Below are 17,762 nucleotides of genomic sequence, written 5' to 3'. Positions count from 1 at the left end.
TTTTTGGCAAGGGTCAAAGACAACGGTTTGTGTAAACCGTTGTCTTTCAGCTGGTTTTTTTAGAATTACGACAACGGTTTTTCAAAACGTTGTCGTTTTATAGTGTTTTATCTAGTTAACGACAACGGGTTTTGAAAAAACGTTAACGTAGTTCTAATTTTTTTTAAAAAAATTTGTAGAATTGTAACATATTACACACACTTGTAATAAAAAAGAGAAGAAAACAAAACTCAACCCCTGTACGTCGCCCTCTTTCCTTCCTAAGTCTCAAGCCGACGCCGCCGCTTCTCACCGCCAAGGAAGACCGGCCGACCGCCGTGTATAAAACACTCGACCGAAGAGCTGTAGAGTCAACACGCTGAAAGATTCCATTTTCTGATCTTTGAATCACCGTGGTGAGTCGTCCATGCTAGGACGAGGTTAATCACGGAAATCTTTAGGAGCTTACTTCGGTCCCAATTACTGCTCCTGGCCAGGTTTCATTTCCAAGTTTTTATCTTTGATTTTCCATTTCTAATCTTGAAGTCTGAATCTTTTAACGGATTTGTCAAGGGAAGCCCGTTTCGGTCACATGATTACATTTTCAGTATTTTTAGAAAAAAATTCCGTTCATAAATCTGGAATATTGGCCCCATTTTCGTTTTCTACCAGAAAAAGAAATGGGTGGGTGTTTCAGCAAGAACAAATATACAAACCCCGATACCAATGGCTATAGATCAGGAAGAACAGCAAACACAGGATATAAATTTCAAATCACGCTTCGTTTCTTGTTTTTTTGTCACTTTTTTTATTCCTGGAATTGAGTCTCATTTCCAAGTTATAGTTTTTGTTTTTTTGCATTGAATGACATTTAGTCTAAGATTTCGATGTGAAGAATTGGTTTAGACTCGAAATTCTTCCTTGAGTCCCATTTTAATCGAGACTGTTGTTTGGTGTAGAAAACCACCCCTGTATTCTGTGTCAGTGTAAGTTCAGATCTTGTGCGAGTGTATATGTAGAGATTTGAATGGTTTTTTGGTAAAGTTGGAATCATTATTCGAGTGTGATTCCAAAGCTTCTTATTTGGTGGAGAAAACTATCCCGTAATTTTCGCAGTGGTAAACATTATTCGTTATCGGAAAACTAATTAATTTTTGAAGAACTAAATTTAGATTTCCCCAGTTTCTTACTCACGCATAAAATAGGTAAAAATTTAAAATGGGCACATCTTGCGTTATTTTATTTTTTGACACCGTGCTTGGCTTTTCGAGTGTGATTCCAAAGCTTTATCTAAACTAAATGTCCTGGAAGTGAATTTTTAGCATTTCAACGTACTGGATTTGTTCATGAGAATGTTTTGCAATTGCGAGAAAATGTACCTGTTGTAGGTCTTGTAGGAATGTGAACTATCTTCAGTACCTTTAGGTGTATGCTGATCTGGGAAGTTCGCAGGAGCCTTACTAGCCTACTTTGGGTAAGGAGTAGCTACATGAATTCAACCATTAACCAACTTATATAATATAAATATAAAGTTTAAAACAATTTTTGGTATTTGTAACAAAATTCTCTTTATGTATACATGTGTGTGTATATATATTAAAAAGATAGGCTATCAATAAAATATTTTTTATATTATTTAAAATTGTTTTGAAGGGGTTGGTCTCATTGTTAGTTGAGTATTTGTACCAAGAATGGACAAAGAATGAATGTCAAAAGATAGGCTATCACGTGAATTTGATGTTGGAGTAGAGTCTTTCTTGCAGTTTGCACTAAAAAAATGCTATCCATTCTGATGCAATACCATGTCCATGTGCAAGATGTGGTAATCTAAGGAAGAAAATTGTTGAAACTATCCGGGCACATTTGTATTGTAATGGTATGGATTTGACATATCATACATGGATATGGCATGGGGAAAAATCTACGAAAGGGAACTCAATGAATGATAATGATCGAGTAGGACAAGATGAACACAAATCATTTAGTGAGGAACCTATAGGTATGGTGCATTGTGTATATGAAAGTTATGCTGAGAATCCAAGCCAATTCAATAAGCTACTTGAAGATGCAGATAAACATTTATATCTTGGATGTGCTACATTCACAAAGTTATCTGCAGTTGTGAAATTATTTAACTTGAAGGCAAAATATAGTTGGAGTGATAAAAGTTTCACTGATCTACTTATTTTGTTTGGAGAAATGCTTCCAGGTCACAATGAATTGCCTTCATCTTTGTATGATGCAAAGAAAAGTTTACGCGCATTAGGGATGGACTATGTGAAAATTCATGCTTGTCCTAATGATTGTATCTTATACCGGAAGGAGTACGAAGATTTTGCAAATTGCCGTACTTGCAGGACGTCAAGGTGGAAGTTGGGCAACAAATCAAAGGTAAAGGAAGGAATTCCTGAAAAAGTCTTGTGGTATTTACCACCCATTCCAAGATTTCAAATAATGTTTTGGAATAAGGCGATATCCAAGGAGTTAACTTGGCATGCTGATAAAAGAATTCGTGATAGATACTTGCGTCATCCAGCTGATTCGCCCTCTGGGAAATTAGTTGATCGCATGTGGCCAGATTTTGCTTATGAGCCAAGAAATCTTAGATTGGCTATATCAGCAGACATGATCAATCCTCATAGTTTGATGAGTTCTGCATTTAGTTTTTGGCCTGTTTGAATGATCACATACAATCTTTCACCATGGTTGTGTATGAAGAGAAAATTTGTGATGCTCACTTTGTTGATATCTGGTCCTAGACAGCCGGGTAATGATATTGATGTTTACTTATCACCTCTTATTGACGACTTAAAATGTTTATGAGATAAAGGTGTTGAAGCATATGATGTATATCGAGACGAAAGTTTCTCTCTTAGAGCTGTTCTACTATGGACAATCAATGATTTTCCTGCATATGGGAACATGTCAAGATGTGTTGTGAAAGGATATCACGCATGTCCTATTTGTGCAGAAGAAATATATTCGACAAGGTTGAAGCATTGTAGAAAAATGTCATATACAGGCCATAGAAGGTTTCTACCTTTAAGTCATCCTTATCGAAGACAAAAGAAGGTATTTAATGGGAAGAAAGAATTTAAAATCGCACCAAAACCATTGAGTGGCAATGAAATTTTAGAAAGAGTTCAAAGAATTAATTATCATTGTGGAAAATTCAGCGGAAAACTTCAGTCAAAGAACGATGACAGGATAACATTCTGGAAAAAGAAATCAATATTCTTTGAACTTGAGTATTGGAAAGATCTACATGTTCGACATGTTCTTGATGTGATGCACGTTGAAAAAAATGTTTATGAAAGTCTCATCGGTACGTTACTTGACGTTCCAGGAAAAACAAAGGATGGAGTAGCAGCAAGATTAGATCTTTTGGAAATGAATTTAAGGACTGAATTGCCACCAAGGATTGGAGAGAAGAAAACGTTTTGCCAGCACATGTTACACAATAAGTAAGGATGAGAAAATAAGTATTTGCAATTCTTTGTCGGGAGTAAAGGTACCTGTAGGTTACTCATCCAATGTTAGAAACCTTGTGTCGATGAAGGATTTGAAACTTGTTGGCCTGAAGTCACACGACTATCACACTTTAATGCAACAATTGCTTCCAGTGGCCATTCGCGGTGTCTTGCCAAAACATGTCAGAGATACTATCACCCGGCTGTGTTTCTTCTTCAATGTGTTATATAGTAAAGTGATAGACGTCTTAAAGTTGGATGACTTGCAAAGAGAGATTGTGTTGATATTGTGATCACTTGAAAAGTATCTTCCCCCCTTATTTTTTGATATAATGATTCATTTAACTGTTCATCTTGTGTGGGAGGTCAAATTGTGTGGACCGGTTTGGTACAGGGACATGTACCCATTTGAAAGATTCATGAAGATTTTGAAAGGTTATGTGCGCAATCGCAATCGGCCAGAAGGGTGTATAGCCGAATGTTACATTGCTGAAGAGGCTGTCGAATTTTGCTCAGATTATCTATCTAATGTCCACACAATTGGGATACCATCAAGGCATCGAGAAGTAGAACTTACTAAGCCTTTATCGGGAGCAGTTGTGCACTCCACTAGTCATGATGAGCTGCAACAAGCACATCGTTATGTATTGACAAATGATGTTGAGATTGATCCTTATGTCGAGTAAGATATCCAACCTATCAATTCTTTCATGCACTTTGCATACATTCTATTGGTTTATCTATTATAAATTATTGGAACACATGGTGGATTTGAAATCAAGATTTCCTCATAAAGCCAAGTCCAAAAAGTTGATACAAGATGAGCATAACGGAACGTTTACTAACTGGTTACATGATACTGTAAGTTCCAAAATACTAGATATTAACATGCATACAACTCTTGGTATCTTACGTAAAATATAAATTTATGGCATTGTGAAATATAGGTTGCACATTTAGTTGACCATTCCACCCATCAAATATCAGAAAGATTGAAGTGAATGGCGCGTGGACCTAGCAACAAAGTGTTAAAGTATTCTAGTTATCTCATTGATGGGGTTATATATGCTACAAAAGAACGTGACGATATACGAGTTACTCAAAACTCTGGAGTAAGCTTAGTCTCAAAGACAATGCAAGTTGCCAGTGCAAAGGATAAAAACCCAATTGTTTCAGACATGGTTTTTTTATGGAGTTATTGAAGAAATATGGGAACTCGATTACCACAAATTTCAAATTTCAATGTTCAAATGTAATTGGGTGGAGAATAATAATGGTATTAAAGTAGATGATCTTGGTTTCACATTGGTAAATTTGAAAAGAATTGGATTCAAATCCGACTGTTTTATCTTTGGAAGTCAAGCAAAGAAAGTATTTTAGATTGAAGATCCTGAAGATCCTGAATGGAGTATTGTACTTGCAACTCCTATTGAAACGACCTCGATATTTTTTTCTAATCTTAAATCATAAATTCTAAATTTTTAAATACAATAATTTAACATAATCATGGATCATAATAATTTAACAATTTAAATCTCAAGTTCATAAAATAAAATACTAAATTATCGACTACCCAAAACTTCCTAAATTGACCTTTGAAAAGACCAACTAACAATAAAAATAAAGCATAAAAATATCTCTAAATAAAATCCTTAACATAAATCTTTAAATCATAAATCTATCTAGCTAGTGCGGAAACATAAAGGCCATCGGGTGTGTACTGCTGCACTCGATTGACTCAATCGTCACCGCCTCCATAATCATCAAATCCTGCATCATACAAACCTAGTGAGTTTAAATACTCAGCACGCTCTAAACATAAATAGCAAATAATACATATACACTCACATGCATTTAAAAATCATATTTTTATTTAAAATAGCTTTTGAAAATAAATAAACCATTTAAAATCATTTAAGCATAATTAAATCATTTTAAAAATATCTTTAATCATCATTATAAATCATATATCATAAAATCATTTTAATCATAAGCTTTCAATCATATATCATTTTGGGTGAAGTTTGATCCTTGAAAGTGACTAGCTTTTATCATTTGGTCGACTGTAGTCTTAGCTCCACATGGTCCATGGGGGTGGGCACTAGGCTCTATTGTGGAAATACGATCGTCGGGATCCCTCTGAGGTATTTCCCCATAGACGGGGTCCCTCTGGGGCCTTGGCCCGTAAAACGGGGTCCCTCTAGGGCCTTGGCCCGAATATGGGTTCCCTCTGGGGCCTTGGCCCTCACGTCATCTCCACAAAATCATATATCATATAACATATCATTTGTCACAGTCAATTCACATCCCTCAAAATATTTTTCCTTTTCTTTTAAAAATCATAAAATAACATATCTTTCCAAAAATAGCATTTTAAACAGTATAAATTGCATAGCTTTATCATAAATCGTAAAAATACATATTATCATCAAAATCATCATTTTAAATCATACAATATCATTAAACATGCGTTATGATCCTTCAAGACGCTGCCAAGCGTTTTCGTATTTTTCCTAAGTGTAAAAAGACCATTTTGTCCCTGGATGTAAAAATTCTCGAATTTATCTTTTTCTCACTTTTAATAACATGGGCTTATTCTAATTAATTATTTAAGCTTAAATATAATTTTTCATAATTTTATAAAGCTTAAAACTAAGCTTTTCAATTAATTCTCTAATTAACGTTTCGTGCGGCGATAAAATCCCGATCAATCTAAAACTCAATATTTTGATCCCAACTTTTAAACATAATATTTTTATTATTTATTCTACCCTTGTGAGCCATGAACCGCACCCGTGGACCCATGGTTCTAATTTTCCTCCTTTAATTTTCGAAATTGACACCTATATGAACCACCCGAGACATCTCCCGAAATACTCGAGCCACGCCCAATCAACCTCAAGCCAAACCCTAGCCAACCAACCTAGGCACCCTCCTGACTGACCCTGTCCCTAGAACCTAGCCCTAGCTCATGCCCAAGCCTTGCAACAGAGCCACAAAAATCTGTGCGTGCACCCTTCCTTGCCCAAGTCTCCTAGTGACCCTAGGACTCCTCTAGCCATCTAACCACTGACCACCCATGACCTTTACTGACCCTAAACCAGTCCCAGACCCGAGCCACCCCCATCTCGAGCCCCTGAGCCACGTAGAAAGACACTGCAACAAGCAGCGCCGCGCGAGTCCCTCCCCTTGCGTCGACCAATTCTCTTCGCGTGGGCTTTTGCTCGAGCCACCACGAGCCCTGACCTTCCTACCCCTCCCTGAACCATCCTAAGCCATCTCCCAAACCACCTAGCCCAACCCCAAACCGAGCCACAAGCCACCTGCACAAGAAGACAGCAGCAGCGCACCCCCATGGTGCTTCTCACGATTTCCACGTTTTTGCTCGAACCACAGCGCACCCACTTGCACCAAGCCCCGGCCTGACCCCTGCCCATCATCCTAGGACCCTGATGGACCACCTAGCTCGCCCCCAGACCGAGCCACCCCTTGAAAACTCTCGGCCATCACCAACACCCTACGGGAAGAGTCCTATGCAGCGAGGACTCTTCCCCAGCCCCAAGCTCGAACCCTAGCCGCCCTAGGACCCAACCCAGCCCTAGACCACGACCACCTCTAACCTTGAACCAGCCCTGGTCGAGCCCCCACGGCCCATGCACAGCAGCCGCTCCTAGAACCTTTGAACAATCAACCAAAGACCCACGTTGCCATTTGTCCTTAACCTAGGGTTTCCCAGCCTTGAATCTTCTTAAAATTTATCATGTTTTGCCTATATTCATTCATATTTGATCTTGTTTTGGCAGCGTATCCGTTGGTTTCAAAAAAGATTTCAAAACAAGCGTAAAATCGACGTATTTTTGAAAATAAACGTTTTACCGTAAACATTATTGAATGCATATTTTATTCAAGCATAAACAATTAAAACACACATAATATGATTTGTATGATGTTTGAAAGAGTTTAGAAAATGTGCCTTTGAATGCTCGAATTTTCAATCGTCGGCGAGGAAGGACGAACGAGCGACGAAGAACATAAGCTTTCTCCTTATTTTTTTTAAAATTATTGTGTGTGCTTGTGGGTGTTTCATGGCTGATTGAAGGTGTATTGTGAGATTTTGAAGACCTAATACACTTATTTATAATTTAATTAACATACTAATGTGCTTTGGTTTTCTGCTTGCACGCTTAAGGGTAATTGGACCAACTTAAATTAATTAAATTGGGCCCAATAACACTTAATTAATTAAATAATAAAAGCTTATAAAATTAGTTTTCATAAAATAATATTTTTGATCTTTTAAAACTCTTTGCTTGCCCAAAACCGACTTCCCGGGAAAAATCGAGCTCGACTCGTAAAATAATTCGAACTCCAACCTTTTTAGGAAAAATTAAATCATTTTTAATCATATTAGGAAGCCTTGCCATTATTTAAATAAAAATACATATTCTTGTCTTGGTCGTCCCCGGTCTCCTTTCCCCTGCCTATTATCGAATATTCGGGTAAAATCCTTAATTTCATGAAAACATGTCACATAATCATTTAATCATGCAATCATACATTTAATCATATAATAAATATCATGCAAGCATTTAAAACAATTAAATAAAATGATTAAGAAATTAAAATAATTTTGCATGCATGTGGTTTACGTAGGTTGGTTTTTTGGACGTTACATGATTCAAATCCAACTCTTTTATCTTGGGAAGTCAAGGAAAGCAAGTATTTTACATTGAAGATCCTGAAGATCTTGAATGGAGTATTGTACTTGCAACTCCTACTAGAGAGTCATTTGAACACGTTAATGGTGATGAATTTGAAGACACGTTAATTCACTATCAATCTTTTACCAGAGGGTTACCATCAATGGGTGTTGACGGAGCATATGACAATGAACCATCATGCCTTCGTGAAGATTGTGATGGGACTTGGGTCGACAATTTTTAACCAAAGATATTTTACTTTTGATGATGTATTTGTAGACAATATTGATATGTATTTTGCTTTTGAATAGGAGTTTGTAGACAATATTGAATTTATACTTTTATTTATCTTTGTATATGTTGAATTTCTATTGAAGATGAATTTCTTATCCTATTTTTTGTTGTATTTATTGTGTATTTATTTCTATATTGATATGTTTTTTTTACTTTTTTGTTGAACAGGTTAAATCTGGACTCTATGACATCCTTTAAAAAGCTTAAAAGTGGGTCTCATGATGATGAAACAATTCATGAATCGAGCAAGAGATTAGGACAACCTGCATTGATTAGGAAGGGCAAAGAAAAAATTGCATCTACTTCTACTGACAAGAGTTTTGATGGGAAGGAAATGTTGGAATTTACAGACACTGAAACAACAACATCTAGAGGTCGTACGTACACATCTAGATAAGCTTTCTAGGTAGAGGGTTCAGGGAATTCGAAAGGAGGTAAGATTCAATCTACTTTGACAACCAGTAAGAGAAGCTGCTGCTAAAATGCAGAGTTATATTGGTGTGCTTGCTCAAGAAAAAGTTAAGATAACTTACAAGACATGGAAGTAAGTTCCAAGTGAAGTTAAAGAATTGATATGACAATCTGTTAATGTAAGTTCTATTGTTTTTTCACAATTAATATTCATATTGTTTATATATATTTTAAGTTATGTCATTCTTTTTAATGTGTTTCCAATTTTGATGTTTTACAATAGACGTTTGATGTTCCCCCAAGCTGGAAAAAGGGATGTCTAAGTTCGCCAAATAATAAGTGGCGTCAATTTAAATCACATCTCACTCAAACGTTCATTTCGAACAAGGTTGATAAACCAGAGGAGTTGGATCAACCACCTACAGGCTATGGTCTTTCACGAGATGACTGGATTTCTTTTGTCATGACTCGCATGTCTGATAAATTCATTGTAAGTATCTTTTTTTTGTTTTTAAAAAATAAGTCGACCATGAAGTATTTGACGAATTAAAAAAAAATTTGATATGTATAATTCTTACTTGACTAGGAACTAAGTGATCAATAGAAGGAAAGAAGGAAGAAGAACATATACCCTCATCGCCTTGCTCGTAAGGAATATGCACGATTTGCTGAAGAAATAGTAAGTATATTTCAACATTTGTGCCGTCCAAGAAGTGACTGTTTCTTTCCTTCGCATGAATACTTGTAACATGAGTGGCTGTTTTTTTGCTGTTTTTTTTTCAACCTTTATCCTATTTGACAAGTATCATTTGATTGTTCTTGTATGTAGGCAAGTGAATTGTGTGACGATGATGATATCAATAAAGCTATTATTTGGAAAAAAAGGGCGAGTGAATAAAGAAGGGTATTTTGATGGCCAGGAGTTGCAAATCATAGTAGAAAAGATTGTGAGAAAACTATACATAAAAATCAATTATTTTATTTTAATGAAACCTTTTAAAGTAATTAATATTCTACAAGTGGATGATAGGATGGTTACATACAACAAAAGCGTGAGGGGAAACATGAAATTAAAGGGATAAAAAAGGATATTCTCACGAAAGCACTCAATTCAGATGAACATGGTGGACGTGTGAGAGCTGTTGGAGGTGACATCACTCCAAAATTATATTTCAATGTTGGTAGAAGTTGGAAGACTGAGGATGTTGACAGAGAGCTAATGATTGAGCAAAAGAAAGAGTTGATAGAGGCTAGAAAATTAATTCAAGAGCAAGATACACACATTCAAAAACTTGAAACAATTGTCTACAAAAAAGGTGCATGGGACTGTGAGATTGATGACAAAGAAAGTTGCTCAGTAAAATTGCATCAAGTGAATGAAAGTGAAATGAAAATCGACAAGTTTTTTCCTTAGTTATGAAGATTTGAATGATGTCGAAATGAAAGTTGTGAAAAAATTTGTTGCTTTACAGGTATATAATTTGTTGTGGCTATATAGTACTTAATATTTTTTAACTAAAGAGTTAGTACAATTCACTGACATAACTATTTGTCTTTTAGGGAAAACCAGTTATTTTGACATTGGAATCTAGCACAGACATTGTTGCATATGGAACAGTTGTTGAGCTCAATGGAGCTAATAACTTGCCTCATGGTGTTCCATTACCTCAAAATTGCATGCGTGTATCCATTGATGAAGCAATGCAAAAATCAGCACTTTTTCCAGTTCCGATTCCCAATGAATATGAAAATGTTGGTGATGCCGTATGAACACATGTGGCTTGGCCAAATCATTTGATAATGCTACGACGAGAGGTACACATATGCTTATATTTCAAAGTAAATGTCTGTCAAATTCTCCAGTAGTGCACCTATCTAACATGTTTACAATACAATTATCAGAAGCGTCAAAGGAACAAAACTATCAGTGTCGAAAGAAACCAGACTTTGTCATCAAATGTGCCAAGATCGGTGCGCAAGGTGTATTGTTATTGTAAGAGAGCCATTGAAAATGGAAGGAAATTATCATTTCTTTTAGATCATGAAGTATTTGCAGATGATTATGAACTTAACTTGCAATTTGAGGACATCAGTCCTTTGTATCACTTGGAGTCAATTTCAGGAAATTGTGTAGTTGTCTACATTTGGTAAGTCTTCGATTAACTTAAAGTTTGTTTGTTATTTTCTTATATTATTATATAAGATGAATATAATTTGTTAGTTTAGTATGTAGTATTGTTTTGATTTTCTTTTACTTGAAATGATATGCATCTTTATAAAAAATGGTGAAAGAAAACAAGATTGACAAATTCGGATTCGTAAATCCACAGCATCCCAAATTTGCAAAAAAATACACACGACAAAACAGGTAAAACTGAAAGGTTGAACAAGAGGGCGAGTTCTTTAACGGATAGGCTAAGTGGTGCATCAATGGATCAATTGGTTTTGGTTCCAAGTTGTTGTGGGTAAGTAAGATCCTAATATAATTTTCAATTGTTTTTTTTAGTGAATTGCATACACTTATTATGTTTGTGTGTAGATTTCATTGAACTCTCACTGTCATCGAGCCTTTTAAAGAGATTGTTTATTTGGTGGATTCCTTAAGTCATCGCGTTCGCATGAGGATTGGAAATATGTTGTGGAAATGTGAGTTCATATTCCATTTTAATGATGCATTTCATTTAATTAAAAAAACACTCATATATCAACTATGTTCAATGTTAATGAAGGGCGTTGAGATTGTTTAGCTCAACTAAGGGAAGGAAAGGAAGAAAGCGTGTACAATGGGAAGTCATAAATGTATGTGTATTTCTCATTCGAGCTAATTTTTTAATGTGTATATTTGTCACTAACAATTTTACATTTTTTAACATAGGATCCTCGGCAATGTGGTTATTACGTGATTAGATTCATGAGGCAGATTACTGAAGAAGTTGCAACTCTTGAGGGGGATTCACTACGATCGATAATATTATTATCTTGCTTATCTAAAATAATTACAAGTTATCTAGCTACTTATCATTTTGAAAATTCATTAAGTTTTGTTTTTTTTACTAATATACTTTTTGTGTGTGTTCACAGTTCACAAAAACGGAGTATTCTATGGAAGAAATTGATGAGGTGCGCACCGAGCTGGCCGAATGCATACATGATCTTATTTATGAATTGGTAGGACATGAGTTCATCTTATTTGAAAAAATACAGCTCATATTAAACGGATTTGGACATTATTGTTATACTTTTTAACATGTTTATGGGCTGTTTTTGAAATAGTCATTTTGCACATTATTTAGCTTCTAAGTTGGGTGAAATTCTTGTTTCTACTTTAAGATTTTTATAACATCTTTTCTATGTATTTCAAAAGTGATATTATTTTGGTTTCTTGCATTTTTCCTTTCAGTTTGTGGATCAAGAATACAAATGATACTGGATTGAGATGTGATATTTTTTGTTGCACGTTTGTTGGTTCATGACATGTGGATCTCTTCATTGCTTCTGGGATATGTTGAAAGAATGTGGTAATTATTTTGACTGTTACAAAGGCAACAAATAACAACTGCCATTTTTATTATTTTTTCTTTTCTTTTACTGGTTTTTGGGCTTCGAATGTATTGGAAAAAAAGATAAGTTGGAACTTGAGGTGGGATTGAAGATGTGGAGAAGAGGAATTGCATTTGAAAGTGATAATATTTATGTTGAAATGTGATCGAGCAAAACTTGCACTGTAAAATCTGTAATAAAAAATTATAATATCCAAGCTCGAAATAATTGCAAGTGCATGATTTCAAGCAATAGTATGATGTACGAGAGTACGAGTATCGTTCCACTGGAGACTGTATTTTACAATTATTATTTCCAGTTATCAAATCTTTAGCAACGAAATTTGAATGATTGTTTATGACTACTAAAATTAAATAAAAACTCAATGAACAAGTTCACGAATTAAATGCTGAAATATATAAGCTAGACCGATTAATTAAATTTCAATGAGAGTGATTTACGTTTTTGAAAGGATTTCCTACACAATTGACATGCCCTTTTGAGCTATGCCAAACTAATTCTACTAAGTGAAGTAATTAAATTTTTTTAATTATTTATCAAATGTGAATTGCATGCCGATCTATGAAATCCCCTAGTTTTCGACCCTTAGGACTATAACTATCAACATGTATCAAATTTCATATGTCTATGTAAATTGTAGATCCACGGACTATGCTACTCGTTCCTATCACAAGCTATTCTCTCGAACTCACTCGCGATATGATATGATTATTAAAGTTAGCTACGCTTTAATAACGTAATGAAAACAGTAGCACACTCAAGAATAAATCAACAATCAACACGTGAACTAATTAAATCAAGGTTCGGGGTATGATCCCCTTAAATCCCAACAAATATTGAAAGTTAGCTACTCGAATTCATAGTAAAAATAAACACAACAATGTTTAAATGATAAAAACTAGATTAGAAATACTATTCGTGACGAAAATGCGAGGGACGGTGCTCGAAAATCTTCAAATCTCCTATCCAAGCCTTTGCTCCAAGCTTTTTCTCTTTTTCTCCTTCCCTGGCTGCTCTCAATGATGTCTGAATCTCCCAAATCTCGTCCAAATCCTGTCCATATCATCCCCCATTCATAAATAAGGGAAGAAATCAGCCAAGAATAATTCCAAAAAAAATCAACTACGTCCGGGCGGATGGCTTTCGCAAATCTCCTTTGATTTTCTCATTGACGCGCCCGAGAGGACACAAATGTGCGCCCGGTCGGATAGCTTGCGCAAGTCTTCTTTTATCCACACCTTGCAGGCGCCCGGGCGGACATAAATGTTGGCCCGGGCGGAGGTCTCTTGCAAATCAACCACTTTTCTTCAGTTTATTCACAAATTGCTTGCATTTTCACCCACGAGACATATGAGCAACAAGAAAACATTATATATGCCAAAATGTCGCAAAATGCATGCAATCTAAACGATGTGTGAAACACAATGAGCCATCACATAACATGAAAAACAAGTAAAATCCACCTATATCAAAATGCTGCTAAAAATATGATTTTTTTTGGTTGATTCATGGAATGGTTTTAGATTCATTGTATCAATGTTATCTATGAACATATATTGTGTATTGTGTTGTTTGGGAGTGAACTTGGAGATGATTTTGGAGCGGTTTTGAGAATATTTTGGAGGCTTTTCTGTGGTGATTTTGGAGCGGTTGGGCTGTTTTGGAGGCTATTTTCGAGTGGTTTTGGGGACGGTTTTGGGGTCTGAATTCTGGGCTGTAATGGGAGCTGTTTTCGGGCTTCTTTAAATGGTGTTAAGAGGTTTATGGGCTGTTTTGTGGTGCTGTTTTCATGTTACTTTCAAGTGCTGTTTTGGGGCTGTTTCGGGGTTGTTTCGGTGTTGTTTTGAGGTGTTTATGAGATGTTTTGGGGATGGTCTTGGTTGTCAGTATTGGAGTCCCCTGTTAATCTATTTATATGTGAAATAGAGTCTTGTCAGTCTTTTGTCAGAGTTTATTCTCCGAGGAGATGCCCCGAGTATTTGTTTGTGTTGTACTTGATGGTTGTATAGGTGTTAGGTGTGGTTTATGGTCTGGCTGTGTAGGTGATAGGTGTGGTGTATGGTCGTATTTAAATTTATTTCGAATATATATTTTTGTTGTGTGTTTTTAAATTTTCTGGTATGTCGTACTTGCGAGGAGGTTATGCCAAAATTTTTCTAGGCCCTGAGGTCCGTTTTAAAGTATTTTAAACCAATTTTTGTTGCAGATTTTAATCCAACCATTATTTTTGATAATTAATTTTCATTAGGGACTGTTTTGGATCTTCATAACTGTTAAGTAGTTGTAGTGATTATTTTACAAACTTATCTATTGCATATTGTTTTCAATTCAGGCTTATTGTCTTCTAACAAAACTTTTTGCTTTTTTATACATGACTTGTTCTATTTGTTAATGGTTTTAATGCTAAGTTGTGCATGTGTTGAAAATTAACAATGATTAAAATTATGTGCAGTGGTTTTTATTTTCACAGGCACTGTAATGATATTTTGAAAGATGCACCAGCAGAGAAATTCATTCCAACAAGCTACAGAAGATATTTTGGAGTTGATATGTTCAAGTCTTGATTGTAGGGTATTTTTATTTTTGTGAACTTGACTAAAAGTTTTTGGAATATGGTTACATACTTTTTTTAATTGTTCGTTTGATAAATTACAAGTCTATGAATGACATATTTCTGTTGTAATTCATGCATGTAGTTCTTGATCAAGTATGTTGATGTTTGAATTGATTTTATATAAGGGTTAATTGATATATATTTCACACCCAATTTTTTTAATTAATTAAACAATTTATGGTTTAAATATAATATACAAAGGTTTGGTAAAATGATTATATATATAAGACAAACATTTTTAAAATGATGTAAATCAAATCCAAAGATAACAGATTTAAAATGTTGTAAAACTGTTGTATATTGCAGCGGAAGACATCAGTTTAAAAACATTGACAAACTGTTGTCGAATACGATAAAAGACAACGATTAAAAAACCGTTGTCGTTGCTATAAGACAACGGTTTTTAAGAGCTACGACAACGGTTTATCACCGTTGTCTTTATACATCTACGACAACGGTTTTTCACTGTTGTCTTTGAGCGAACCATTTAACCATAGGACCTTTAACAACGATTTTTCAGTGCTACGACAACGGTTTTTTCCCGTCGTCTGTAGACGTCTACGATAACGGTTTTTCACCGTTGTCTTCGAGTGCACTCTTTAACCACACGGCCTTTAACAACGGTTTTACAAGACCTACGACAACGGTTTTTCACCGTCGTCTTTAGACGTCTACGACAACGGGTTTTCACCGTTGTCTTTGAGCGCACCCTTTAACCACTAGACCTTTAACAAAGGTTTCACAAGACCTACGACAACGGTTTTTCACCGTTGTCTTTAGCATTTTTTTTTGTAGTGTAGGATCATCATTTTGTGATCTTGGAGCTAGTTAGAATTAAAATTTGTCATTGAAACTTGCTAATTTTGAATCTTGTTGAAAAAAAGAAAATATTTATAAATTTGAATAATGTATCTTTTTATTATAATATAAGTAGTTTTGCTAAAAAGAAAAAAGAGGAAAAAAGGTACACACTTAGTACCTAAAGAAGGGGGCAGGCATCATGTGAATGTGGCACTAATAAAGGAGAGAATATAAGTTCGAATTTTTATTTTTATTTTTTTGTTGCTTCTTTTTTTGAATTTGAAATAAATAAAAGAACAAAGATTTTCGAATTAATATTCGATTTGTTCGAACTTAAACAGGTCAACAAAATAATCCTAAAAATCGATATTTCCAACAATTAATTTGTTAAAATATCTGACATCCATTCTATAGTTAAACCGAAATTTTGCTAACCCCTATTTCCTCCGATGCGCGTACAGATTGCGAAGTGTCGTGTAAAGTTGGTTCGAGTGTACAATTAAGCTCAATCATCATTATTCATCAACTAAAGGTTAATGCATATCATTATGTCTTCTAAAATAAAATTGCAAACTTTATTAGTGGAAATTTTAGATAATTCGCAGACAACAAGTGTTTTTTCGTATTGCTTCAAATGAAAAAATGACGTGACTCTGAAAAAATGAAATATAACTCCGGCATATTATTCCAATATAATAATATTAATACACTCAATATATATGCATGTGGGTAATTATTAATTTTTTTTACAAAAAGGTCATAATTAGTTATCATCACCTAATTAATATCATAATAAAGTAAACTTACATTTCATAATTCTTAAAAATTGTCTAATTCAAACAAAAAGAAAAGCTAATAAAAAACTATATATAATACGATTGCTAATTCTTCTTTTCTTTTTTTGGTTAAAAGAAACATTCGGATCCACTCTTCGAGGCGAGCTTTGGGTCGAAAAAGAAAGATGCTCCGCTTCCGGTTCACGAAATAAGTAAAATACTGGATAAAAAAGAAACCTAATTCTAGTGAAAAGTATACCAATTAATTGAGAGGGTTCCTCCAACAATAAAATCTCACCATTTCATGAATAATCTTCCAACACATGCAACCCATGCAAAACTTACATTTTGTAATTAAATTCTATTTAAAATTCTTCTTATGATTTCATTTGCACTGTCGCAATTCGCAAATATTCTGATCTTCCCGGTAGCCTTCAGACATTATCGGAGAATCTGAATTCCGGTATGTGTCCGCCGCCGTTGTAAGGTGGTTTTCCCTTTGCTCCTCCTCCTACTCCTCCCTTGGCAGCCATTTTGCCACTTGGGATCTTCTTGTCGAACCCAAATTCTATGTCTCCATCTCGCACGCTGAAGCCGCCCGGTTTCTGCTTAGGTTCCCACTCCTTAGGGCCAAGAAAATGGCTCGGTTTCTGGGCTTTGGTGTTGTGGCAAGCCTGCTTCGGAACGTGGCGCCGCCGGCCTAACAGCCGTCCCAGAACACAAGCCACCGCAGACACCACAATGATCACGGCCAAGACTATAAAAACAGGTCCGAATGAGCCGTTCGAGTGGGAAGAATTCGGCCGAGAAGTGAAGGGAGTGGGATAGAACTCAACTGGTTCTGATGACATTTTACGTTTTCTTGGTTTTGATTAATTTGGAGAGAATTTGGATACGAAGAGATGGGATTATGTGGGTGGGGAATATTTTGTTGTTCTTTGAGAACAAATTGGGCCAATCTAGTGAGTTAATAAAGGAAGCAATCAATCTTAAAAACACACACATATATATATTTATGTATATATATAATTGATTTCATGACCACCCACTATGATGCATCTATATGAGCAGTGGTGGGCCAGGTTTTGATTTCTACGTCTGTGCTAGAATTTTTTAAATCACGGTTGAGCTAATATTGACAAATGAAGCTCCAGAC

The 17,762-nt window shown here is 35.3% G+C and overlaps 2 long non-coding RNA genes across 3 annotated transcripts; both read left to right on the top strand.

Moving 5' to 3' along the window:
* The first annotated feature begins 246 nt into the window (after positions 1-246).
* LOC140975389 (uncharacterized) lies at positions 247-15,793 on the top strand. Of its 2 annotated transcripts, XR_012174959.1 has the most exons (5): positions 247-476; positions 1,368-1,453; positions 11,223-11,500; positions 11,584-11,653; positions 14,886-15,793. It is a non-coding gene; the product is annotated as an uncharacterized lncRNA (long non-coding RNA). The 2 variants fall into 2 exon arrangements; XR_012174958.1 differs by lacking the exons at positions 247-476; positions 1,368-1,453 and having other exon boundaries at positions 10,677-11,500.
* LOC140975390 (uncharacterized) lies at positions 9,143-10,257 on the top strand. The gene is made up of 4 exons (XR_012174960.1): positions 9,143-9,344; positions 9,441-9,533; positions 9,684-9,801; positions 9,885-10,257. It is a non-coding gene; the product is annotated as an uncharacterized lncRNA (long non-coding RNA).
* Positions 15,794-17,762: the final 1,969 nt, after the last annotated feature.

This window comes from Primulina huaijiensis, chromosome 4 (assembly GCF_012295235.1).
Source record: "Primulina huaijiensis isolate GDHJ02 chromosome 4, ASM1229523v2, whole genome shotgun sequence".
Taxonomy (NCBI): domain Eukaryota; kingdom Viridiplantae; phylum Streptophyta; class Magnoliopsida; order Lamiales; family Gesneriaceae; genus Primulina; species Primulina huaijiensis.
The sequence above is the reverse complement of the archived record's forward strand: the minus strand, read 5'-3'. Positions and strand labels throughout refer to the sequence as shown.